The sequence below is a fragment of the Anomaloglossus baeobatrachus genome, chromosome 5, assembly GCF_048569485.1.
Source record: "Anomaloglossus baeobatrachus isolate aAnoBae1 chromosome 5, aAnoBae1.hap1, whole genome shotgun sequence".
Lineage (NCBI taxonomy): Eukaryota > Metazoa > Chordata > Amphibia > Anura > Aromobatidae > Anomaloglossus > Anomaloglossus baeobatrachus.
Genome location: NC_134357.1, coordinates 403,541,740 through 403,568,901, shown reverse-complemented (window position 1 = coordinate 403,568,901; position 27,162 = coordinate 403,541,740).

Sequence of the window (27,162 nt, the reverse complement as noted above, 5' to 3'; positions counted from 1 at the left end):
ACATGAAAAATTCAATAGCTATCTGCAAGAATGAAATGTGAAAAATGGAACCTGCATTACTGCCATGAACATATGAATAAAGAGAAATCTAGCTACTGAATTGATCAATGCAGAAGAGCCCCAACACTACGCCAAAGTATTTCTCTACGTTGGGGTCCCTAGCTTGTGTGTGTCCTCTCATGCAGTTAAAAAACTTACCGTGTATGGGACGCTGAGACCCAGGCTATATATGCGTATAATGTGGATTGGCAATAGGTGTGTATGGGGAGGGTTCACAAACGAAAAACTACTAACATTAAGGAATAACGTTTGGAACTCCATTCTATGTCTGAACTGGGTGCAAAAAACCTAAAAAACATCACTATGGGGAGATAAGGTATGCACACCAGTGACTATGGAAGGGGAATACATGGAATAGCAGAAACTGCTGTGTGAATACTGACATGAAAAATTCAATAGCTATCTGCAAGAATGAAATGTGAAAAATGGAACCTGCATTACTGCCATGAACATATGAATAAAGAGAAATCTAGCTACTGAATTGATCAATGCAGAAGAGCCCCAACACTACGCCAAAGTATTTCTCTACGTTGGGGTCCCTAGCTTGTGTGTGTCCTCTCATGCAGTTAAAAAACTTACCGTGTATGGGACGCTGAGACCCAGGCTATATATGCGTATAATGTGGATTAGCAATAGGTGTGTATGGGGAGGGTTCACAAACGAAAAACTACTAACATTAAGGAATAACGTTTGGAACTCCATTCTATGTCTGAACTGGGTGCAAAAAACCTAAAAAACATCACTATGGGGAGATAAGGTATGCACACCAGTGACTATGGAAGGGGAATACATGGAATAGCAGAAACTGCTGTGTGAATACTGACATGAAAAATTCAATAGCTATCTGCAAGAATGAAATGTGAAAAATGGAACCTGCATTACTGCCATGAACATATGAATAAAGAGAAATCTAGCTACTGAATTGATCAATGCAGAAGAGCCCCAACACTACGCCAAAGTATTTCTCTACGTTGGGGTCCCTAGCTTGTGTGTGTCCTCTCATGCAGTTAAAAAACTTACCGTGTATGGGACGCTGAGACCCAGGCTATATATGCGTATAATGTGGATTGGCAATAGGTGTGTATGGGGAGGGTTCACAAACGAAAAACTACTAACATTAAGGAATAACGTTTGGAACTCCATTCTATGTCTGAACTGGGTGCAAAAAACCTAAAAAACATCACTATGGGGAGATAAGGTATGCACACCAGTGACTATGGAAGGGGAATACATGGAATAGCAGAAACTGCTGTGTGAATACTGACATGAAAAATTCAATAGCTATCTGCAAGAATGAAATGTGAAAAATGGAACCTGCATTACTGCCATGAACATATGAATAAAGAGAAATCTAGCTACTGAATTGATCAATGCAGAAGAGCCCCAACACTACGCCAAAGTATTTCTCTACGTTGGGGTCCCTAGCTTGTGTGTGTCCTCTCATGCAGTTAAAAAACTTACCGTGTATGGGACGCTGAGACCCAGGCTATATATGCGTATAATGTGGATTGGCAATAGGTGTGTATGGGGAGGCATTGATCAATTCAGTAGCTAGATTTCTCTTTATTCATATGTTCATGGCAGTAATGCAGGTTCCATTTTTCACATTTCATTCTTGCAGATAGCTATTGAATTTTTCATGTCAGTATTCACACAGCAGTTTCTGCTATTCCATGTATTCCCCTTCCATAGTCACTGGTGTGCATACCTTATCTCCCCATAGTGATGTTTTTTAGGTTTTTTGCACCCAGTTCAGACATAGAATGGAGTTCCAAACGTTATTCCTTAATGTTAGTAGTTTTTCGTTTGTGAACCCTCCCCATACACACCTATTGCCAATCCACATTATACGCATATATAGCCTGGGTCTCAGCGTCCCATACACGGTAAGTTTTTTAACTGCATGAGAGGACACACACAAGCTAGGGACCCCAACGTAGAGAAATACTTTGGCGTAGTGTTGGGGCTCTTCTGCATTGATCAATTCAGTAGCTAGATTTCTCTTTATTCATATGTTCATGGCAGTAATGCAGGTTCCATTTTTCACATTTCATTCTTGCAGATAGCTATTGAATTTTTCATGTCAGTATTCACACAGTAGTTTCTGCTATTCCATGTATTCCCCTTCCATAGTCACTGGTGTGCATACCTTATCTCCCCATAGTGATGTTTTTTAGGTTTTTTACACCCAGTTCAGACATAGAATGGAGTTCCAAACGTTATTCCTTAATGTTAGTAGTTTTTCGTTTGTGAACCCTCCCCATACACACCTATTGCCAATCCACATTATACGCATATATAGCCTGGGTCTCAGCGTCCCATTCACGGTAAGTTTTTTAACTGCATGAGAGGACACACACAAGCTAGGGACCCCAACGTAGAGAAATACTTTGGCGTAGTGTTGGGGCTCTTCTGCATTGATCAATTCAGTAGCTAGATTTCTCTTTCTTCATATGTTCATGGCAGTAATGCAGGTTCCATTTTTCACATTTCATTCTTGCAGATAGCTATTGAATTTTTCATGTCAGTATTCACACAGCAGTTTCTGCTATTCCATGTATTCCCCTTCCATAGTCACTGGTGTGCATACCTTATCTCCCCATAGTGATGTTTTTTAGGTTTTTTGCACCCAGTTCAGACATAGAATGGAGTTCCAAACGTTATTCCTTAATGTTAGTAGTTTTTCGTTTGTGAACCCTCCCCATACACACCTATTGCCAATCCACATTATACGCATATATAGCCTGGGTCTCAGCGTCCCATACACGGTAAGTTTTTTAACTGCATGAGAGGACACACACAAGCTAGGGACCCCAACGTAGAGAAATACTTTGGCGTAGTGTTGGGGCTCTTCTGCATTGATCAATTCAGTAGCTAGATTTCTCTTTATTCATATGTTCATGGCAGTAATGCAGGTTCCATTTTTCACATTTCATTCTTGCAGATAGCTATTGAATTTTTCATGTCAGTATTCACACAGCAGTTTCTGCTATTCCATGTATTCCCCTTCCATAGTCACTGGTGTGCATACCTTATCTCCCCATAGTGATGTTTTTTAGGTTTTTTGCACCCAGTTCAGACATAGAATGGAGTTCCAAACGTTATTCCTTAATGTTAGTAGTTTTTCGTTTGTGAACCCTCCCCATACACACCTATTGCCAATCCACATTATACGCATATATAGCCTGGGTCTCAGCGTCCCATACACGGTAAGTTTTTTAACTGCATGAGAGGACACACACAAGCTAGGGACCCCAACGTAGAGAAATACTTTGGCGTAGTGTTGGGGCTCTTCTGCATTGATCAATTCAGTAGCTAGATTTCTCTTTATTCATATGTTCATGGCAGTAATGCAGGTTCCATTTTTCACATTTCATTCTTGCAGATAGCTATTGAATTTTTCATGTCAGTATTCACACAGCAGTTTCTGCTATTCCATGTATTCCCCTTCCATAGTCACTGGTGTGCATACCTTATCTCCCCATAGTGATGTTTTTTAGGTTTTTTGCACCCAGTTCAGACATAGAATAGAGTTCCAAACGTTATTCCTTAATGTTAGTAGTTTTTCGTTTGTGAACCCTCCCCATACACACCTATTGCCAATCCACATTATACGCATATATAGCCTGGGTCTCAGCGTCCCATACACGGTAAGTTTTTTAACTGCATGAGAGGACACACACAAGCTAGGGACCCCAACGTAGAGAAATACTTTGGCGTAGTGTTGGGGCTCTTCTGCATTGATCAATTCAGTAGCTAGATTTCTCTTTATTCATATGTTCATGGCAGTAATGCAGGTTCCATTTTTCACATTTCATTCTTGCAGATAGCTATTGAATTTTTCATGTCAGTATTCACACAGCAGTTTCTGCTATTCCATGTATTCCCCTTCCATAGTCACTGGTGTGCATACCTTATCTCCTCACACACACACTCATCTGCCGTGCGACGTCCCTGTGGCCGGCGACCCGCCTCCTTGTTAAGGGGGCGGGTCGTGCGGCGTCACTGCGACGTCACACGGCAGGCAGCCAATCAGAGCGGAGGGGCGGAGATGAGCAGGATGTAAACATCCTGCCCACCTCCTTCCTTCCGCATATCCTACGGAAGCCGCAGTGAGGCCGGTAGGAGACGTTCCTCGCTCCTGCGACTTCACACACAGCGATGTGTGCTGCCGCAGGAGCGAGGAACAACATCGGACCGTCGCGTCAGCGTAATCATGGATTACGCCGACGCTGCACCGATGATACGATTACGACGCTTTTGCGCTCGTTAATCGTATCATCCAGCCTTTACACACTGCGATGTCGCATGCGATGCCGGAAGTGCGTCATTTTCAATCTAACCCCACCGACATCGCACCTGTGATGTCGCAGTGTGCAAAGTGCCCCTTAGGGTCTGGCAGTTAAACGTCGGAAATGCGATGTTCCGACACGCAGGAATTGGAATCTGCACATGTTGCAGCGTGTGTGGCAGCACCGCAGAGCCCTGCTGAAATACGGTATGACATATAGCCTGGGATAACTTGATCCAGAGGTGGTGCAGATCACGCTGCTGGAGTGGTGTCAGATCAAGGACCTATGCACCCTGCTACACAGTTTACAAATGTCGACGAAGATGTTTAGCACTGGCAATGTCATTCTCAGCGTGACAATTCTGGTCATCTACATGATGGAGCACACTGTAATTATTATTCGGAGTCAGGTGTTGGGACAAGAGGAAGGGGAGGAAGTACAGGAGGAGTCATATGCGGAAGGGATAACAAGATCTACGAGGTCCAGATGGTCAGCGGCACCTATGCGGCAGTCATGGTGAGGGAGAGGGATTAACAAGGGTGCATAGTATCAGCAAAAAGTGTTGAGGAAAGTGCAGGAGCACATGAAGAAATGGAGGACGAACTGGCGATGGGCATGGAAGACTCAGCAGATGAGTGAGAGCTTGCTCACATTTCGGTTGTGCGAGGTTGTGGGGAGAGGGCAGAGGAAGGAGGCATGATTCTCACCTCTCTGCCACCAACACACCAAGGACTTGGTCCTCCTGGATGCACAAGACACATGAGCGCCTTCTTGCTGCACTACCTACATGACCCTCGGATTGTACGAATTCGAAGTAATCCTGAATACTGGGTTGCCACACTGTTAGATCCCCGGTACAAGACAAAATTTGGAGAAATAATTCCTGCCATAGAAATGGACGCACGTATACAGGAGTATCTGCAGAATGTGGTACGCAATCTTAGATCTGCTTTTCCACTAAACACCAGTGCTGCACAGAGTGAATCTCAACGCTTTGTCATGGATAGGAGGAAATGGTCTTTTCCTTGTCCACATCGGAGGGACCGAGGGCTGGCTGCTGTGCTGAGATGGCGTTGAGTACGGTGTCCCTGCAGAGTTGCACTATTGGTCATATACCAAAATGAGTTGAAAAAGGACAGATGCTGGTGGGAAGGGGAACAGGTGTGTTTGAAAGGGGAAAAAAGTTTTGGTCCGTGGATTTGGTGGTTAAGCAAAAGTAACATTTGATGAAGAAACACCATCTGTTACAGTGGGACTGGCAGATTTGGATAAGGTGGTATATACTATGTTACCGCTATATAACGAAAATTAATAAGAAAAGAAAAAGAAAGGTATATCTCCCCATCAGCAGTCAGTGTCCACCGTGCTCCCAGTTGGAAAAGGAGAGGTTGGCAACTGGAAGGTTTGGTGGAGGATACAGAGCTGTGTGGCTATGAAACTAATAGTAGCCTGAACCGAGTTAGACGCCATTCGGATCTGGAGACTGGAAGCCCTGTTAGCGTCACAGGGTCCACATGCCCACCCAGCCCAGGAACTCTCTGTTAACAACACAGGAGCCATTGAGTACGCTGACCGTGTGCGTAGGGGCCACACCTGTGGACAGCAGGCGCATCAGCAGCAGCAGGCCTGTTAATGCCACTGGGCTGCACAAGCAGGACTGGTAGGACAGGAGCTGGTCTTAACCGTTCTGCGTTACCAACTGTGGTGGTGGCCTGCATCGACACCCTATCCCTGCCTACCTCTGGCCTAAAGCCGCAATGGGTTCAACACATGGAGGTGTGCTCTTTCGGAGCATAATAGAAGAATGCGCACCTCCTTGTTGGCTCCAGCCCCTTTTATAACCTGGGTCCGCCCCAAACCAGGGTGAACCACAATGAACCTCCTGGAGACAAAAGTAGAGTGACACGTCATGAGTGGCATAACTAGCGTCCTATTTGGAACCGCAACTTCAATGATGACCTCATGGCTGCCATGACCCAAACACCTCACCAGTCATCGTCTGACCATCAATAATGCGGTGACAAGTCATAGGGGTGGGCCTCTGCAAGCCATTTGGGAGGACACCTGATGCCCTGTGGTCTATATGGGACCCCCACATCAGGGGCAGGGCCAAAGAGTTCATTACCGGACCTAGTCTCTGATGCAGTAAGTGCCTGAGCATGCTCAGTAGCATGAAATACAGTCTCTGAAAAAAGACTATCAGCTTTAGCATGGTGTTTAGGCACAAAACAGGACTTAGACCCGGCACGGAATGCAAGTACCTGTGCAAAGAGGCTTTTGAAACTTAGTGTGGGAGCATGCGCTGTATCCCGAAATGAAGACTTAGCGTCAGGAATGGCACAGTCAGGCTGAGCATACTCACTAGGCGAAACACTGTAGTTAGGCTGCAGCTGGGGTAAATCGGCACACGCATGCGCACTACCTGCCTCTCCACACAAAGACGTGGAGGAGAAACTGCTCTTCGGGTGTGAACTTGGAGATGCTGTCTATGAACAGAAGGAAAAGCTAAAGGAAGCCTCACTTTCTATCCCTCCGAATTATCAAATGCAGCAATGAATTCCCTGAGTTTGCTATAACATTAGCGTAGCAAAATGTGCATGAGGGTGTCATGCACTGGTGCTAGAAATAGCTTGGCACCAGTGGGGCACTAATGGAATACAACAGCCAGTTCTATGATGCCACTAAATGGCAGTATTTTTTGCTATCATTATAGCTTATTAAAAACAGAGCAGGAGGGTGTCATGCACAGGTGCTGCACATAGATTTGCACTAGTGTGACTAGACAAAAGTCCAATAGCCACGTTTAGGATGCCACTAGGTACACTGACTGTTTGCTAGTATAATGGCTTAGTTAAAAAGAGTTTGAGTGTGCAATGCAGGCAGACATGCTGCAAATATCTTTCCACTAGTGTGACTACACAAAAGTACAATAGTCACGTTTAGGATGCCACTAGGTACACTGAGTGTTTGCTAGTATAATGGCTTAGTTAAAAAGAGTTTGAGTGTGAAATGCAGGCAGACGTGCTGCAAATATCTTTGCACTAGTGTGACCACACAAAAGTCCAATAGCCACGTTTAGGATGCCACTAGGTACACTGACTGTTTGCTAGTATAATGGCTTAGTTAAAAAGAGTTTGAGTGTGAAATGCAGGCAGACGTGCTGCAAATATCTTTGCACTAGTGTGACCACACAAAAGTCCAATAGCCACGTTTAGGATGCCACTAGGTACACTGACTGTTTGCTAGTATAATGGCTTAGTTAAAAAGAGTTGGAGTGTGCAATGCAGGCAGACGTGCTGCAAATATCTTTCCACTAGTGTGACTACACAAAAGTCCAATAGCCACGTTTAGGATGCCACTAGGTACACTGACTGTTTGCTAGTATAATGGCTTAGTTAAAAAGAGTTGGAGTGTGCAATGCAGGCAGACGTGCTGCAAATATCTTTCCACTAGTGTGACTACACAAAAGTTTAATAGCCACGTTTAGGATGCCACTAGGTACACTGTCTGTTTGCTAGTATAATGGCTTAGTTTAAAAGAGTTTGAGTGTGCAATGCAGGCAGACGTGCTGCAAATATCTTTCCACTAGTGTGACTACACAAAAGTACAATAGCCACGTTTAGGATGCCACTAGGTACACTGACTGTTTGCTAGTATAATGGCTTAGTTAAAAATAGTTGGAGTGTGCAGAGGACAGGAGGGTACAGTGCCAGGATTGTGGGGCTCTGGGTAGAGGAATGGAAGCCTGTCTTTCTATTCCCTCCTAATGGGGAAATGCAGCGACGAAATCCCTGACCTTGGCTACACAGACGCTGTCGCTGTTTTCAGGACCTGTCACCTATGGCTCTGACCCTGCCGGTTTGAGCCCTTAAAAGGACTGATAGAAAGTGCTCTCCCTAAGCTGTCCAGCGCTGTGTATGGAGCGCATACAGCAGTATCGGCGATAGGACAAAGGACAGAGCTGCGACAGTGATGTCTGACACCCATGACGCAGAAGAGATAATGGCGTCCTGGAGGAAAATGTCCGGTTTTATAATGCAGGAACATGTGACATGGACATCCTATCACACATGCCGTTGCTTCTCTGGCTAAAAGTCCACTTAGCTGTGTGTGTGTCTGGGATTGGCTGACATGCTGGCCCGCCCCACTACACGCGCGCGCTTAGGGAAGGAAGACAAGGAATAAAAAAAAAAAATGGCGATCGCCATTATACAAACAGCAGTGATCTGAAGGCGCTGTTCACGCACACTATACACTGAAATGTCATAATAGTGTGAGTCACAGAGTGACTGCATGTCATATCCTCAATTTGGCCAGAGAGTTGCTCCATGTCTTCATCCTCCTCCTCGTCATAGTCCTCCACTGCACGTTGTGATGAGACGAGGCTGGGCTGTGTGTTATCACCCACACCCACTACTGTTTCTTGCTCAAACTCATCGCGCTCCGCCTGCAATGCATCATGGTTGTTTTTTGAGCAGAGACCATTTTAGATGGCAGAGAAGCGGTATGGTGACGCTAATAATGTCGTCATCGCCGCTCACCATCTTGGTGGAGTCCTCAAAGTTTTGGCGGATGGTACATAGGTCGGACATCCATCTCCACTCCTCAGGTGTTATGTGTGGAGTTTGACCCATTTCCCGACGGCTTAGGTGATGCAGGTACTCAACAACTGCCCTCTTCTGCTCACATATCCTGACCAACATGTGCAGAGTTGAATTCCAACGCGTGGGGACATCACACACCAGTCTGTGTGCCGGAAGATGCAAACGGCGTCTTAAGCCGGCAAGGCCGGCTGAAGCAGTAGGTGACTTTCGAAAATGTGCAGACAGGCGGTGAACTTTTACCAGCAGATCAGACAGCTCTGAGTATGACTTTAGAAACCGCTGAACCACGAGGTTGAGCACATGGGCCACGCATGGAACATGTGTCAGCTGGCCTCGCCTCAAAGCCGCCACCAGGTTCCGGCCATTGTCACACACGACCTTTCCTGGCTTTAGGTTCAGAGTTGTGAGCCAGTGATCTGCCTGCTGTTTCAGAGCTGTCCACACCTCTTCTGCATTGTGGGGTTTGTCACCTATGCAGATTAGCTTCAGCACAGCCTGTTGCCGCTTCGCCGAGGCAGTGCTACAGTGCTTCTGTGTCGCCCTGGACAAGTCAGGGGTCACAGAGCACAACACTTACACACCCCACACTCCCTGCAGGCATATCATAGTCAAAACACAAAATCCTTGTTGCCTTCCCCAGGGGCTGTTGTCCACACCAGGGGGTGGAGCCAGGCGGTTGGTCTCCACCCACCAAGGAGGAGGGAAAACACAGGCAGTGAGAGTTAAGCTAAGGAAGTGGAAGGAGGAAAGTAGTAGAGAGGAGAAAAGTGACAGCAAAGAGCCTGAAGTTGGTCCGGGTGTGTGGCCCGGACAGGACAGCAAGGTTGGCAGGATGTGGTGACCGTCTGCAGTCGAGGCCGATTGGAGTCTGCCGTAAGGACCGTGGACGGGTGGTGACCCGGCCGTACCGGACCGGTATACAAAGAGAAGCCAGTACCATTGGCAGGGGCCTTTCGGATCCCTGCAAGGCTTGGTGTCGCCGTGAATTTGCCAAATCCGTTAGTGAAGGGGACCTCAGGGTTTCCAAACAGCCAAGTCCCGATAGAAGGCAACCGTCCAACCGTGAAGGGGAGACACCGCTACCGCCAAGGGCAACCATCTCCCAGGGCCAGCGCCTGTGGGCAAAAGGGGCTCCTCCGGCCCATATCCAGGTCGGGGAGCGGGTTACCGGTGGGAAACCATCACTACCAACACTGAACTTAGGTGCAGGGAGAGACAGTCATCACTAACCTGCAGGGAGGAACAACCGCAGCCGTCCGAGGGACCCGTCCATCCAGCCACTTGTTTTACCGTGAACTGTGTCATCATCATTGGGCTGAGTGAGTACCTCCGTGCCGTGCGGCACAGCGCTGCCCCTGCGACCCTGCACCTCATCAGGCCCCGCAACCTGCCTGTCATCCATCTCTACCCCATCACCGGGCCCCGGGACAACCAACCCCCCTACCCACGGAGGGGAGAAATAACAACAAAGCTGCTCCCTGTCACAGGCTCCCGGGATCCCCGTCCAGAGCAGCGGTGGTGTCCACACAATCACCACAACCGTGGGTGGCGTCACGGACAATATCCCCAAAACCCAAACGACCCCTTTTCACTCACGGGCGATGAGCGCCGCTCGAGTCCCCGGGATCCGGCCATCGCTCGAGCCACCGAGCAGCAGCAGCCGTAGAGCAGCGGCAGCCGGACCCGAGCAGTGGGAGAGCGCAGCGTCCCCTCCTCCGCCCGCGACACTTCCAGCTTGGGACTGGTGTGGAGGGTAAAGTGGATGAGGATGCGCAGGAGGAGGAGGAGGCTGAGGAGCATGACATTCCGGAGCTGTAGAGTGTGGGTGAAACCCTGACTGAGGTAGGGCCTGCAAAACTTGGTGTGTGAAGGACGTGTTCCATCCCTCGCTCAGACTGGGTCCCAGCTTCCACAATTTTAACCCAGTGTGACGTCAACGAGATGTAGCGGCCTTGCCCACATGCACTTGTCCACGTGTCTGTGGTTAGGTGGACTTTGGCTGAAACAGCGTTGTTCAGGGCACGTGTGATGTTTTGTGACACGTGGTTATGCAATGCAGGGACGGCACACCGGGAGAAATAGTGGCGGCTGGGGACCGAGTAACGTGGGACAGCTGCCACCATCAGGTCGCGGAATGCTTCTGTCTCAACCAGCCTAAAAGGCAACATTTCCAGCGCAAGCAGTCACGAAATGTTATCATTTAGAAGTGTTCAATATAGTAATAATTCTGGCACACTTATTACTATATTGATCGTTTACTATTTTTTCTGGGCACCTACACTTCTATTGTGAGCCAGACATATTCGCTTATATATCATTTAGAAGTGTGGCATGTGGGGCGTTGGCAGTGTATTTGCGCCTGCGTTCAAAGGTTTGCTGAATGGATAACTGAACGCTGCGCTGGGACAAGGACGTGCTTGATGATGGTGTTATTTCTGCGTGGGCAACTGCAGGTGCAGGGCCGGAGGAGGCTTGTTCGCGGGCAGCATGGACAGGGGATTGGCTCGCATGCACAACAAGCGAAGACGTAGCAGTGACATCAGCAAGCACTACTCCTCGACTCTGTTGTACATCCCACAAAGTCGGGTGCTTGGCTGACATGTGCCTGATCATGCTGGTGGTGGTCAGGCTGCTAGTTTTGGTACCCCTGCTGATGCTGGCACGGCAGGTGTTGCAAATGGCCTTTTTAGAATCATCTGGAGCCAACTTAAAAAACTGCCAGACTCGGGAAGACCTAACATTTGTACAGGCACCTTGTGTCGTGTTGTTCCGGGGAACAGTTGCCTGACGTCTGCCTGGGGCCACCACCCTGCTTCTTACTGCCTGTTGGGATGCTACGCCTCCCTCCCCCTGTGCACTGCTGTCCTCGCTCTGCATATCCTCCTGCCAGGTTGGGTCAGTTACTGGATCATCCACCACGTCGTCTTCCTCTTCCGCACCCTGCTCCTCCTGACTTCCTGACAATTGTGTCTCATCATCGTCCACCCCTTGTTGAGACACGTTGCCAACTTCATGAGAATGTGGCTGCTCAAATATTTGGGCATCTGTACATACAATCTCGTCATGGCCCACTTCAACAGGAGCTGGCGAGAGGCCAGAATGTGTGAATGGAAACGTGAACGAACAGCTCTTCCGAGTATCAAAGTGTGGGATCAGTAATGTCCGTGGACGTATACTCGGCCTGGTGGTAGGAAGGAGGATCAGGTTCTGAAATGTGCGGTGCAGTAGCACGGCTACTGACACTTGACCGTGTGGAAGACAGAGTGTTTGTGGTGGTGCCAATCTGACTGGAAGCATTATCCGCTATCCAACTAACAACCTGTTGACACTGGTCTTGGTTCAAGAGCGGTGTACTGCTGCGGTCCCCAAGAATTTGGGACAGGACGTGCGAGCGAGTAGATGTGGCCCTTTGTTGTGGCGAAATTAGAGCTTGCACACGACCTCGGTCTCTGCCTGCACCACCATCACGTCCACTTCCTTGTTCGTTGACAACGCCCTTGCGCATTTTGCAATGCTGTGCTGATGTGTATTCACTAGACTTGTGCGTTATATCCAAGTTTTTGCAAAACGCACACAAGTGCAGCGGAAAGCTGCCACCAACAGGCACACACGTGCGGTTTTTAAATGCAAGCACGGAAGCACTAAGAACCTAACAGGTCTCTATCCAGGGACAACGTGGAGCCTCCCAATTTTTGGCTGCCCTGCCAAAGGGCTATACTACAATAGACCCACTTCCTTACAATAGGCACTTCAGGTTTACAGGCCCTCATGCACATCTCTATCCAGGGACAATGTGGAGCCTCCCAATTTTTGGCTGCCCTGCCAAAGGGCTATACTGCAATAGACCCACTTCCTTACAATGGGCACTTCAGGTTTACAGGCCATCATGCACGTCTCTATCCAGGGACAACGTGGAGCCTCCCAATTTTTGGCTGCCCTGCCTAAGGGCTATACTACAATAGACCCACTTCCTTACAATGGGCACTTCAGGTTTACAGGCCCTCATGCACGTCTGTATGCAGGGGCATTGGTGAACCTCACAATTTTGGACTGCCCTGGCAAAGGAAAATACTACAAAGACTCACTTCCTCAAAATGGGCACATTAGACTCAGAGGCCTTTATGTACGTCTCTTCTCAGGGACATCGGAGTGCCACACAATGTTTTACGTAAAATCTTTCATGTATTAATCTCAAAAAGTAACATACATTAGCTCTATCTCACTATTGGGTATGTGCCCTTAACATTTCCGCCATGAAAATTCATTTTGGTGTCATTTTTGAAAGTTTTCTGGTGAGTCCATAAAAATGGCGTAAAACGCGGACAAAATTGTTCACAGCTGTGACTTTTGAGTGATAAATGCTTCAAGGGATCTTCCCCATGCTGTTGCCATGTCATTTGAGCACTCTTCTGAGACTTTTGTGCCATTTTTAGGGTTTCTACATGCTGCCGGGGGTCATTTCACAAAAATACTCGGGTGTCCCATAGGATAACATTGGGCTCGGTGCTCGGGCCGAGTACACGAGTATCTTGGGATGCTCGGCCCGAGCCTCAAGCACCCGAGCTTTTTAGTACTCGCTCATCACTACTATCAAACACTGAGGAAACTTAGTGGCATCCTAAAAGTGGCAGTTGGACTTCCATTAGTGTCCCACTAGTGCAAAGCTATTTGTAGCACCTCTGCATTGCACACTCAAACTCATTGTTACTAAGCCATTATACTAGCAAACACTGAGTAAACTTAGTGGCATCCTAAAAGTGGCAGTTGGACTTCCATTAGTGTCCCACTAGTGCAAAGCTATTTGCAGCACCTATGCATTGCACACTCAAACTCATTGTTACTAAGCCATTATACTAGCAAACACTGAGTAAACTTAGTGGCATCCTAAAAGTGGCAGTTGGAATTCCATTAGTGTCCCACTAGTGCAAATCTATTTGCAGCACCTCTGCATTGCACACTCAAGCTCATTGTTACAAAGCCATTATACTAGCAAACACTGAGTAAACTTAGTGGCATCCTAAAAGTGGCAGTTGGACTTCCATTAGTGTCCCACTAGTGCAAATCTATTTGCAGCACCTCTGCATTGCACACTCATACTCATTGTTACTAAGCCATTATACTAGCAAACACTGAGTAAACTTAGTGGCATCCTAAAAGTGGCAGTTGGACTTCCATTAGTGTCCCACTAGTGCAAAGCTATTTGCAGCACCTCTGCATTGCACACTCAAACTCATTGTTACTAAGCCATTATACTAGCAAACACTAAGTAAACTTAGTGGCATCCTAAAAGTGGCAGTTGGACTTCCATTAGTGTCCCACTAGTGCAAAGCTATTTGCAGCACCTCTGCATTGCACACTCAAACTCATTGTTACTAAGCCATTATACTAGCAAACACTGAGTAAACTTAGTGGCATCCTAAAAGTGGCAGTTGGACTTCCATTAGTGTCCCACTAGTGCAAAGCTATTTGCAGCACCTCTACATTGTACACTCAAACTCATTGTTACTAAGCCATTGAACTAGCAAACTATGATGCCAGTTTAAGGGCCGTAGTTGCATTGTCAGGGATAATTATTGTTGTTTATTCTGCTGTTAATAAAGCTAGACCACTGCTGCAATCTACACCACCTCTCAATTTTTACTACCGCATTTTAAGTGCACAATCTTGTCGCAATCAAAATGAGTGGCAAAATGACAGATGCTGGTGGAAAGGGGAAGAGGCGTGTTGGAAAAGAAAAAAAAGGGTTTGTCCGTGGGGAAGGTGGCAAAGGTGGCAAAGCTCCATTAACATCTGCTGAAGATAGACCATCTTCCAGCAAAAGTAAGATGTCTACTACTTACCGTGGACAATCCGATGTGCTCCCTTTTTTACGGACACGAACAACTGGAACAAAGATAGATGATGGCCAAAAAAGGAAAATGCTTGAATGGATCTCAAGTGGTCCAACAACCTCAACTACCGCATCCAAAAAACACCAGTCCTCTGAGTTGTCAGCCCAATCACACTTGCTTTCTCCCAGCTCTGAAGTCCCCATCCGATCTGCACAGTATGGTGGAACTGAGATGGCTGAGTCTGCAGAGCTGTTCAGTCACACTATAGCCTGGGAATCAGAGGTCTGCTCCCAAGCTACCGTGAGTACAGACCAGGAAATGGTCTGCAGTGATGCCCAGAACCTTTGTGACTCTGTTTCAGGCCGTGAGAACCAAGTTTCTGAGCATAATGTTGACCCTTTTTCACTAACTGTAACACCTGTTGTTATAGACAATGAGGAACATACTGATGACGATGAGACGCAGATACCAGATTGGGATGGCAACTTAAATATTCTGTCAGGGCAAGAAGAGGCTCAGTCTGAGGGTGAGGGGAGTGCAAACACAACAATTGATGAGGAAGTTCTAGATCCCACCTACTGTCAACCCACAGTCGGGCACCCGAGGAGGTTAACAGAGGCGGTCGAGGAGGATGCAACCGACAACGAAGTCACCTTCCTGGACAGAGTCGGAGCAATGGTAGCACGTCTACAACTGCATCCTCAGCCACCCCTGTGCTTCTGAGCACTTGTCGGGGTGGATCAGCAGGTCGCATGCCCTCTAAGCCTTCCCTAGCCTGGTCCTTTTTTGACATAGCAAAATATTGCCCAAATCATGTGATCTGTAAAATTTGTCGTGATTCTGTTAGTAGAGGGCAAAACCTCAGCAGTTTGACAACTTCTTCCATGAATCGTCACATGAACAAATATCATATGTCCCGGTGGGAAGCTCACCGTGCTGCAATGCGGCCTAGCAGAGCGAACCATCCACCGCCTGCCCCTTCCAGTGCATCCGTGCACTCTTCATCTTCTAGGACTGTGGGGACAGCTGTCACACCTGGTTTTCCACGCACAACTTCCACCACTGTAACCGCAACAGGCAGTTTGCTTGGTAGGTCATCAGTTGGTTTGGAAGGGGAAACAAGTGCGTGTGTACAGCTCTCTCAGTCATCTATAGCACCAACGTTGGATGAAGGCAACATCCTGTCTACGCCTGCACTTTCCTCACAAACCTACATTTTTCCAGGGACACCCTACTCAACACCGTCTACACACAGCAGCCAGATCTCTGTCCCTCAGATGTGGACAAATAAAAGGCCATTTCCTGCGACCCATGACAAAGCTAAGAGGTTGACTTTATCCCTCTGTTAGCTCTTGGCTACCGAAATGCTGCCTTTCCGCCTGGTGGACACACAGGATTTTAGAGACCTTATGTCTGTCGCTGTGCCCCAGTACCAGATGCCCATTCGCCTCTAGTTCTCTAAGCAAGGTGTGCCCGCGCTACACCAGCATGTCGCACACAACATCACCGCTTCCTTGAGAAACTCTGTGTGTCAACGGGTGCATTTCACCACCGATACTTGGACCAGTAAGCATGGACAGGGACGTTACATGTTGCTGACTGGGCACTGGGTAACTATGGTGATAGATGGTGAAGGGTCTGCTGCACAAGTCTTGCCGTCCCCACGACTTGTGTGTCAATCCTCTGTCTGTCCAAGTTCCGCCACTGCTTCTGCCTCCTCCACCTCGTCTGGGTCCTCCACCTCCGCCCCAAGCCTGCCTGGTCAGGCCACCAGCGTTGTAACTGCGCAGAAGGAATCACGCACCCCTCATTACTATGCTGGCAGCAGAGCGCAGCAGCATCAGGCGGTCTTTATCTTGAAATGTCTTGGAAATAAGAGTCACACACCGGCTGAGTTGTGGGCAGCTCTGGAGACTGAGTTTAATAAATGGTTGTCTACACTCAACCTGTAGCCTGGTAAGGCCGTGTGCAACAATGCTGCAAACCTGGGTGCGGCCCTTCGCTTGGGCAAGGTGACACACATGCCTTGTATGGCTCACGTGTTGAACCTTGTTGTCCAGCAATTTTTAACACACTATCCCGGCCTAGATGGCCTTCTGAACAGGGCATGAAAACTGTCTGCTCACTTCCGCCATTCAATCACCGCTGCTGAGCGACTTGCATCACTCCAGAAGTCTTTCGGCCTGACGGTTAATTGCCTGAAATGCGATGTGCCGACACGTTGGAATTCGACTCTCCACATGTTACAGCGACTGTGGCAGCACCGTCGAGCCCTGGTGCAATACGTCATGACGTTTAGCCTGGGCCAACGAGATGCAGAGGTGGGGCAGATCACCCTGATGGAGTGGTCTCAGATCAAGGACCTATGCACCCTTCTGCACAGTTTCGACATGGCGACGAATATGTTTAGCGCTGACAATGCCATTATCAGCATGACAATTTCAGTCATTTACATGCTGGAGCACACGCTAAACACTATTCGGAGTCAGGGGGGTGGGACAACAGGAAGGGGAGGAACTACAGGAGGATTCATATGCACAAGACACAACAACATCACCAAGGTCCAGACGTTCATCATCACCAACGCGGCAGGCATGCGACCATGGGGGACAGGGATCAAAAAGGGCGCATGGTAGCAGGCGAAATGTTGAGGAAGGTGCAGGAGAACATGAAGAAATGGAGGACGAACTGTCCATGGACATGGAAGACTCAGCGGATGAGGGAGACCTTGGTCAAATTTCAGTTGAAAGAGGTTGGGGGAAGATGTCAGAGGAAGAAAGAACGGTTAGCACCTCTATGCCACAAACACAGCATGGACTTGGTCCGCATGGCTGCGCAAGACACATGAGTGCCTTGTTGCTGCACTACCTCCAACATGACCCTCGTATTGTCAAAATTAGAAGTGATGATGACTACTGGCTTGCCACACTATTAGATCCCCAGTACAAGTCCAAATTTTGTGACATAATTCCAGCCATAGAAAGGGACGCAAGTATGCAGGAGTATCAGTAGAAGCTGTTACTCGATCTTAGCTCGGTTTTTCCACCAAACAACCGTGCAGGTGCAGGGAGTGAATCTCCCAGTTGTAACTTGAAAAACATGGGACGGTCTCATCATCTTCAACAGTCTACCTGTACCAGTAGCACCGTATCTGGTGCTGGTAACAGCAATTTTATTGAATCTTTTCATAATTTTTTTAGACCCTCCTTTGCAAGGCCACCAGAGACAACAAGTCTGACACATAGTCAATGGCTGGAGAGGATAATACAGGAGTATCTCCAAATGAACATCTATGCCATTACTTTGCAAATGGAACCTTGCTCATTTTGGGCTTCAAATCTTGAAAAATGGCCAGAGCTCTCCACTTACGCCTTGGAGATTTTGTCGTGTCCAGCTGCCAGCGTTGTCTCTGAACGTGTCTTCAGTGCTGCTGGGTGTGTGCTGACAGATAAGCGCACGCGTCTGTGCAGTGACAATGTGGACAGACTAATGTTCATCAAAATGAACAAGTCATGGATCCACAAGGAGTTTACTACCCCTGTGTCATCCTGGGGAGAGTAAATGCTTGTGGATTTGGAATGTGCTTGATGCAAATGTACCTGTGAAGTGTACAACTGGGGCACAAGTGCTGCTACTGAAGGGGTGGGTGTGTGGCCCAATTTTTGGAAAAAAGGGAAACTCCGCTTTGAGTAACCCTTGCTTGCTGTGTTTTTAAAAATGATCCAAGATGAACAGATCTGGGATCAGCAAAGACGTTGCCACCTACCCTGGTGTCATCCTGGGGACGGTGAAGGATGGCGTATTTTTGAATGTGCTTGATGCAAATCTAGCTGTGAAGTGTACAACTGGGGCACAAGTGCTGCCACTGAAGGGGTGTGTGTGTGTGTGGCCCAATTTTTGGAAAAAAAGGAGACTCCGCATGGAGTCACCTTGCGGTATTTTACATGATTTTAGAAGGGCGTGCCATGCCTATATCTGTGTCTCCTCCTCTTTTTCCTTGTCCAGCTCTTTTGTTTTCGCATGAGTATATGTCCTTGTCACTTTCCCATGTGTTTGTGTTGTGTTGTGAGTTGTTTGTCACCTTTTGGACACCTTTGAGGGTGTTTTCTAGGTGTTTTTATGTGTTTGTGATTGCCTCCCATTGTTTCCTATGCGGTTCGAGCGGTTTGCCGAACCGAACTCGAGCGGGACTTCCGTTCGGCGAACCGAACTCGAGCCGAACCGCGACCGGTTCGCTCATCTCTACTCATTACCAAAAAATCTTTAATTTCTAAGGCATAATTACTGAATGTTTCTAGATGATAGATTAGAGAATCCATGGCCACTCCATGAGGGATCGATGGATATAATGCGACTACATCACATGTAATCCAGGAGTATTGATCATCCCACATAAAATTTTTCATCATGGTGACTAGGGCTTTAGTATCTCTGATGTAGCTAGGGATTTCTCTCACCAGAGGCTGCAAATAATGATCGACCCATTCTCCCAATCTCTCTCCCAAAGATCTAATACCTGCCACTATGCTAAAGTTATATTGAGGGTCAATTGTTTCTTCTCTTTGCATATGTTAATATGATGAAAGAAAAAAATTTTTTATACAAAATTTGTTATATCATGTATTGTAAACTGTTTAGAAATATTACTGCTAGCGTATCAGCCTTTTTTAGGGTTAATACTTGATTTTAAATAGTTAATGTCATAGGTGGAAGCTCACAAGTGTGATCAATTACGGACAAATTAACTATAGCACCACCTACCTTAGGAGTTTTTTGTTCTTATATCCCAGTAAAATAGCAATGTGTACCATGGCAATGATAAAGGTTTAGCCGAAACGCGTCTTGCCGTGCGCTCTACAGCATTAATTTTTCATCTCTGTCTGTATTTTTACTATGCTGCTATTGAAAAGATTTTTAATCTATATTTGAAATAAAAAAAAAGATTTTTTTATTTATCACAAGCCTGGCTCGCTGGATCTATCCTTCCTTTTTAAGGTTTCTGGGTCTCAGAGCTGCCAGGAGACCCGGTCGCTGTGAGCTCTGGTAACTTTTTAGGTGTCAAACAGAGATTTTCCACAAAACTTGACGATGGTGTGTTTTCTCTTCTTTTAAGGAATTCTGTAATAATTTATCTAGATGACATTCTAATTAATTCATGTGATTATGAGTCTCATATGGATCATGTCTGACAGGTATTGCAAATTCTTAGAGAGAATAAGTGGTATGCGAAATTGAACAAGTGAATTTTTGCCGTTCAGGAACTTCTGTTTTTAGATTACATAAATTCTGCTTCTAGTTTTAGGATGGATCCCACTAAATTATTGAATATATTTTATATTATATTATATTTCATTGAAATGGGACCGTACTGCTGTAATGCCAAGGTAGTGATGCCAGACACTCTTTGCAGCTGTACACCCTTAAGGGCCGGGGTACTTTCACTTGCATTCCGGTCCTGGAGGGGGGACTTTGGAAGAGTGTGACAATAGTGGGGTGACTTTGCACACAGGCCACAGTCAGATCAAATTCACCAAAACCAACAAGGAATGTAGTAACAATGTAGTGGGTGGGCAGACCCCTACAAAAGAAACATCATCCGGAAATGTTAAAGTTGTTTTAATAAAAGTGTATTGTATTGTATTGTATTGTGTTAGGGCACCCCCTAGTGGCCGGGTGGGACGGCTGTCGCCACAGGGAAAGAGGAGGAGCCGGCAGAAGCCAGGGGAAGATAAAAAGTGTGTGTAGGGTAGAAAGTGCAGTTGGGCCCGGGAGAAGCGAGTGAACAACAAGGGGGCAGAGTGTGGGAGCTGATTTGATCGGGGACGCCGGAGAAGACAGGAGGAGACGATACCTTAGCAAGTGAAGCAGCCGGTGTGGGTCCGGCTTGTGGGTAGCTGTTAGTGGGAGCCCGGCGAAGTGGAGTAACCGGTCACACCCCATCAGAGGGAGCGTCAGGGCAGGTTGTCCCCCCCAGCTCAAGCAAGTGTACCCGGTATTTACAACTGCACTGTTTCTGGAGCAGAAGAAGTGTGAAAATAAAACATGTCGTTTATTTGCATCGAACCCTGCTTGAAGCGTGTTTTTGCGCCGGATGATCGTTGCACCACCACACTCTGCCCCACCGAGTCATCTCCCGACCTTGAAGTAGTGATGGAGTCAGGGGAGAGCCTTGAGTTTACAAAGGCCACGACTACAAGGCCAGAGGCGCCCCTGGCCCATCACTTCATGTGGCGTAGTCGGCAGGATACGAATTCCCTGCCAGGAACCCAAGAAGCCGGAGATCAAGTGGTGCCTAAGGCACAGGATCCGGACTATGCGAGAAGATTTCCAGTCCCATGGTGGGAAGAAGATACGGTGCCTGCAGCGTTGGACCGGGCACAAGATGGCGGCAAGATGGCCGTCTTCTGTAAAGATAAAGAAAGCGCGCGAAAAGTTGGCGCCAAAAGAAGAGCCTGGGGCTGGCCGGTGCCGAAAAAGAAGTTCGGAGTACTCCGCCCAAAGAGGGGAGGTGCCAGTCCCAGGGCACGCAGAAGAACATGTACAGTGGGCGGTGTTTTGAAGGAAAAGAAGAACCGCCGCGGAGGGGTCGTTATGATGTGGGAGACTGGGGGTGGAGTCTGCTCAAGAGCGGGAAAAATAAGCCCGCCTCCACTTCCTTCTCCACTGACCCCGCCGCCATTACTAGAGACTTCGCAAGCTCACGAGATGGAGACCTCCGGACAACAGCAGGAAATAGTGACCGCTATGGCCCTCGCTAACCTGGGCCGAGGGCGTCCTAAACATGCTGCAGAAGTGTCCCCTCTTGATATCCCGGTCGCGTCAGGAGGATCAGAACGTCCGGCTAAGGTGACCTGGCTAACTACCTGGGACGCCGCGACAGGAGGCACTACTACCGAGGTACGGGCGACCTACGCCACCCAGTTACCAGTGGGGAATCGGCCCCTGGGGATCTCCTATCCCGTCCTGGAGACACCCCTACCTGCGGCCGCAGCACCAGCCGTCCCCGTGCAGGCTCCGGCAGAAGAAATTGCCCGGAAGCTGGAACAAGATCCCTGGGGTTTTTTCTGGGACCCCGTCCAGCCGTCCACCATACCTCACTCAAGGCCTCCGTCTCCGGTACCAGACCCCGTCCGGGAGCGGCTGCTTGCAGAAACCATTGCCCGGGAGATGATGGCCGGTCCCCGAGGCGAAGAGCTGGCGCTACAGTTTACCACTGGTATAGTGGTAAAATTCAATCAACAAGAAGGCTATGGCTTTATCCGGGAAGAGGCAACCGGAGACGATTACTTTTACAACCGGGTCCATTTGGATGTGGAAGGTCTGCCACAGCGCCTCCACACACTCTATCCGGGTGAAAAAGTCCAGTTCCTACCTGAGGCGGGAAGCCGCGGCCTCTTCGCGGTCGGCGTGACCAGAATGCCGACCCCACGAGAAGCCGCTCAATGGCAACAGGAGATAGAGTGGGAGGAACATCAAAGCCGGCGGCGGACCCAGGCAAGACCGGTGCTGGCTGAAGCCTCTCAGCCCCGACGTACACTAGCGGTGGCTCCGGAGATGATGCCCGGACCGACTCCTGGCCCGGAAAGAGAGACCCCGGCGGTACTGGCGGTCAACCAGAGCATAACCAACCACCCGGTGATTGTTCTGGACGTGCCTCAACCACCCCGGGGAGCGACCCCATCACCCCCGCCGGGGAATGAAGAGATCGCGACAGCCGAGGCCGCCGCTGCTCCTGAACCTTTCCGAAGGTTACGTCGACAGCCCGGGCAGTCCCTGTCCGACTACATTCAGGCACAAAGAGCAGAATGGAAGCAAGCCTGGCCTCCAGCGTAAAGCGTCCTGATCGGCTCGTGTGAAGACCGGTGTTGTTGTTTGACCGGCAGAAGTTATGTTAAGTTCGGAGGGAGTCTGCGGCTGGACTGAGCCAGGAGCTCCTCCGCGTTGCCGAAAGGGAAAAGTGCTGTTTCAGTGTTGTGGTTCTCTTGTTTAAACGACAAAGACCGGGAGTGCCACGTTGGCCTCCGGGCACCACCAAAGACCGGGAGCGCTACTCAGCCTCCGGGCATCACCAAAGACCGGGAGCGCTGCTCAGCCTCCGGGCGCCACCAAAGACCGGGAGCTCCCAGTTGAACTCCGGGCGCTGAACTGGTTCGTAGTTTTAAATATGTGTGTTATTTTATGTTGGAGCCGTGCCGGGAGGCTCGGGTTTTAAGAGGGGAGGTGTGTAGTGGGTGGGCAGACCCCTACAAAAGAAACATCATCCGGAAATGTTAAAGTTGTTTTAATAAAAGTGTATTGTATTGTATTGTATTGTATTGTGTTAGGGCACCCCCTAGTGGCCGGGTGGGACGGCTGTCGCCACAGGGAAAGAGGAGGAGCCGGCAGAAGCCAGGGGAAGATAAAAAGTGTGTGTAGGGTAGAAAGTGCAGTTGGGCCCGGGAGAAGCGAGTGAACAACAAGGGGGCAGAGTGTGGGAGCTGATTTGATCGGGGACGCCGGAGAAGACAGGAGGAGACGATACCTTAGCAAGTGAAGCAGCCGGTGTGGGTCCGGCTTGTGGGTAGCTGTTAGTGGGAGCCCGGCGAAGTGGAGTAACCGGTCACACCCCATCAGAGGGAGGGTCAGGGCAGGTTGCCCCCCCCAGCTCAAGCAAGTGTACCCGGTATTTACAACTGCACTGTTTCTGGAGGAGAAGAAGTGTGAAAATAAAACATGTCGTTTATTTGCATCGAACCCTGCTTGAAGCGTGTTTTTGTGCTGGATGATCGTTGCACCACCACACTCTGCCCCACCGAGTCATCTCCCGACCTTGAAGTAGTGATGGAGTCAGGGGAGAGCCTTGAGTTTACAAAGGCCACGACTACAAGGCCAGAGGCGCCCCTGGCCCATCACTTCAACAGCAAAACAGGTATTAGGGGAAGCTAGGGACAAAATAAAAAGACCAGAGCAGAGATCAAACAAGCAGAAACACCACTAGTAACCTTACTATCAAGCACAATTGAAAATAATCAGCACTGACCAGAGGAGATGGTGGGTTTAAATATCCCTCTCATGGATCAGCTGACACTGCTGAGGTAACTCCCAGTCTTCACCTTCAACCCAGAGTGGCAAAAGAGGGGGTGAGGAAGATTGACTGGAAGGAACCTCTTATCACCTTGCTGAACCAGAAGACATGGCGTCCCATATCCCCTGGCAACAGCTGACACTAGAGGACCCGGCGTCCTTGGATCCCTGTACTGCATAATCTCTGGGAGCCATGGCATCTCGCCTCCCAGCAATGTCACAACATGAAGTGAGTATCTTAGAGCACAAAACATGGCCAGAGCGAGTACGTGCACTAGCTCTGTCCCCTGGAGGCGTCACCCCACCTCTAATGGCTGTGAGGGGCGATAAGTGACCTGATGGAGAGCTAGAGTATGCCCAGCAGTACAAATGACTCGCTTGGGTGCAGAGGTATGAGAAGCATTAACCTCCCTGACCCCCGGAGACCTGCCATGGCACCCACCACCATGCAAACCACCAGATCTGACACCTGAAAACCTTAATGTTCTGCAACTTTTCTTAGGTTTTGCAAATTATTACAGGAAGTTTATACACAATTTCTCTGCCATAGCAAGACCTCTGACTGACATTACTAAAAATGGTACAGACTTTTCAAACTGATCTGAGGATACTTTGTACGCATTTGACTGCCTAAAAAATGCTTCTCATCAGTACCCGTATTGATACAACCTGATATACAGTATCTCAACCTTTTACAATGAAGGTTAATGCATCAGAAGTGGGGGTGGAAGCTGTGTTGTCTCAGAGTCCATCTCTTGGAAAACTGCGTCCATACACCTTCTTTTCTAAGAAACTATCTTCAGCTAAACGTATTTACAATATTGGCAACAGGAAATTACTTGTGATTAAATTAGAGTTTGAGGAATAGCTACACTTTCTGGAGGGAGCTATCTATCCTGATATAGTAATTACCGACCATAAAAACATTCTTTACCTTGAGGCAACTAAAGGTCCAGTCACACTAAACAACTTACCAGCGATCTCAACAACGATAGGGATCGCTGGTAAGTTGTTAGGAGGTTGCTGGTGAGATGTCACACTGCGACGCTCCAGCGATCCCACCAGCAACCTGACCTGGTAGGGATCGCTGGAGCGTCGCTACACGAGTTGCTGGTGAGCTCACCAGCAACCAGCCCCCAGCGCCGCGTGGAAGATGCTGCGCTTGGTAACTAAGGTAAATATCGGGTAACCAACCCGATATTTACCTTGGTTACCAGCGCACGCAGCTACACGTGCAGAGAGCAGGGAGCAGCGCACACTGAGCGCTGGCTCCCTGCTCTCCTAATTACAGCACACATCGGGTTAATTACCCGATGTGTGCTGCAGCTACATGTGCACAGAGCAGGGAGCAGCGCACACCGCTTAGCGCTGGCTCCCTGCTCTCCTAGCTACAGCACACATCGGGTTAATTAACCCGATGTGTCCTGCAGCTACATGTGCACAGAGCAGGAGCCGGCACTGACAGTGAGAGCGGCGGAGGCTGGTAGCGAAGGTAAATATCGGGTAACCAAGGACAGGGCTTCTTGGTTACCCGATGTTTACCGTGGTTACCAGCCTCCGCAGAAGCCGGCTCCTGCTGCCTGCACATTTAGTTGTTGCTGTCTCGCTGTCACATACAGCGATGTGTGCTTCACAGCGGGACAGCAACAACTAAAAAATGGCCCAGGACATTCAGCAACAACCAACGACCTCACAGCAGGGGCCAGGTTGTTGCTGGATGTCACACACAGCGACATCACTAGCAACATCGCTGCTACGTCACAAAAGTTGTTCGTTAGCAGCGATGTTGCTAGCGATGTTGCTTAGTGTGACGGGGCCTTAAGTATCCTTCACCGACACAAGCTCAGTGGTCATCGTTTTTCAATAAGTTTAATTTTTTTGTAACCTATCGCCCTGGCTCTAAGAACATTAAAGTTGACACGTTATCCAGGAGTTTTCTGGGGGGGGGGAAGGAACCCTGTGAGGAAACTTTCCCCATTGTTCAGAAGTGAGTCATGGTGTCAGCACTCGGTACTGATGTTGAGTCTGAAATAGCTAAGGCTCAAGGTAATGCGCATTCTGGGGTTCCAATGAATAAGTCATTGTTCCCCTGAATATTTATCTTAAGGTTCTGGGAGAGCATCATGATTCTGTTCTGGCTGGCTACCCTGGGGTTAAAGGTACTCTTGATCTCATATTGCATCGCTTTTGGTGGCCTAGAATCCGGAGGGATGTAATAAACTATATGTCTGCCTGTGCCACCTGTGCACGCTTTAAGGCATCTCACTCTCACCCTTCGGGATGTTTGCAGCTTTTGAGTGTTCCTAGTTAAACTTGGACAGACATTTCATCAGATTTCATAACAGATTTATCCTCCTCTTCTGGTAATATGGTCATTTTGGTGGTGGTGGATTGCTAAAAAAATGTATATAAGTGTATGTCTTACTTATTTTTTTAAATTGTCTCTTCAGGGAAGAAGGAGACAAACTCTAAGGCTACATGCGCATGCTGCTTCTGTTTCGTGTTCACAAACTGCAGCCAAAACTGCAGCCAAAACTGCACCTTGTCAGAGAGAGCCTGGAAATGTCACAAAAAATGTAGGTGCTTTTTTGGTGCGTTTTTCTGCTTTTTTGGTGCGTTTTTGGCTGCAGTTTTGTCAACAATTGTTTCATGTATTTTTCAATTCAAACAAGCCCATAAAGCTTGTCGAATTGAAAAAAAAAAATTAGAAATAAATAAATAATTAAAAAAAAACTGGCGTGCGGTCTACCCCAATTTTAATGGCAGCCAGATAAAGCCATACGGCTGAAGGCTGGTATTCTGAGGATGGGGAGCTCCACGTTATGGGGAGCCCCCCAGCCTAACAATATCAGTCAGGAGCCGCCCAGAATGGCCGCATCCATTAGATGCGGCTGTTCTGGGACAGTACCCGGCTCTTCCCGATTAGCCCTGGTGCGTTGGCAAATCGGGGTAATAAGGAGTTATTGGCAGCCCATAGCTGCCAATAAGTCATAGATTAATCATGTCAGGCGTCTCCCCGAGATACCTTCCATGATTAATCTGTAAGTTACAGTAAATAAACACCCACCTGAAAAAATCCTTTATTAGAAATAAAAAACACTAACAAATTCCCTCGTTATCCCATTTAATAAGCCCGACAAAGCCCTCCATGTCCGGCGTAATCCAGGATGGTCCAGCGTCGCTTCCAGCTCTGCTGCATGGAGGTGACCGGAGAAGCAGCAGACACCGCAGCTCCGGCAGCTCCATGCAGCAACTGAAGAGAGCCGCAGCGATCAGCTGAGCTGTCACTGAGGTTACCCGCGGCCACCGCTG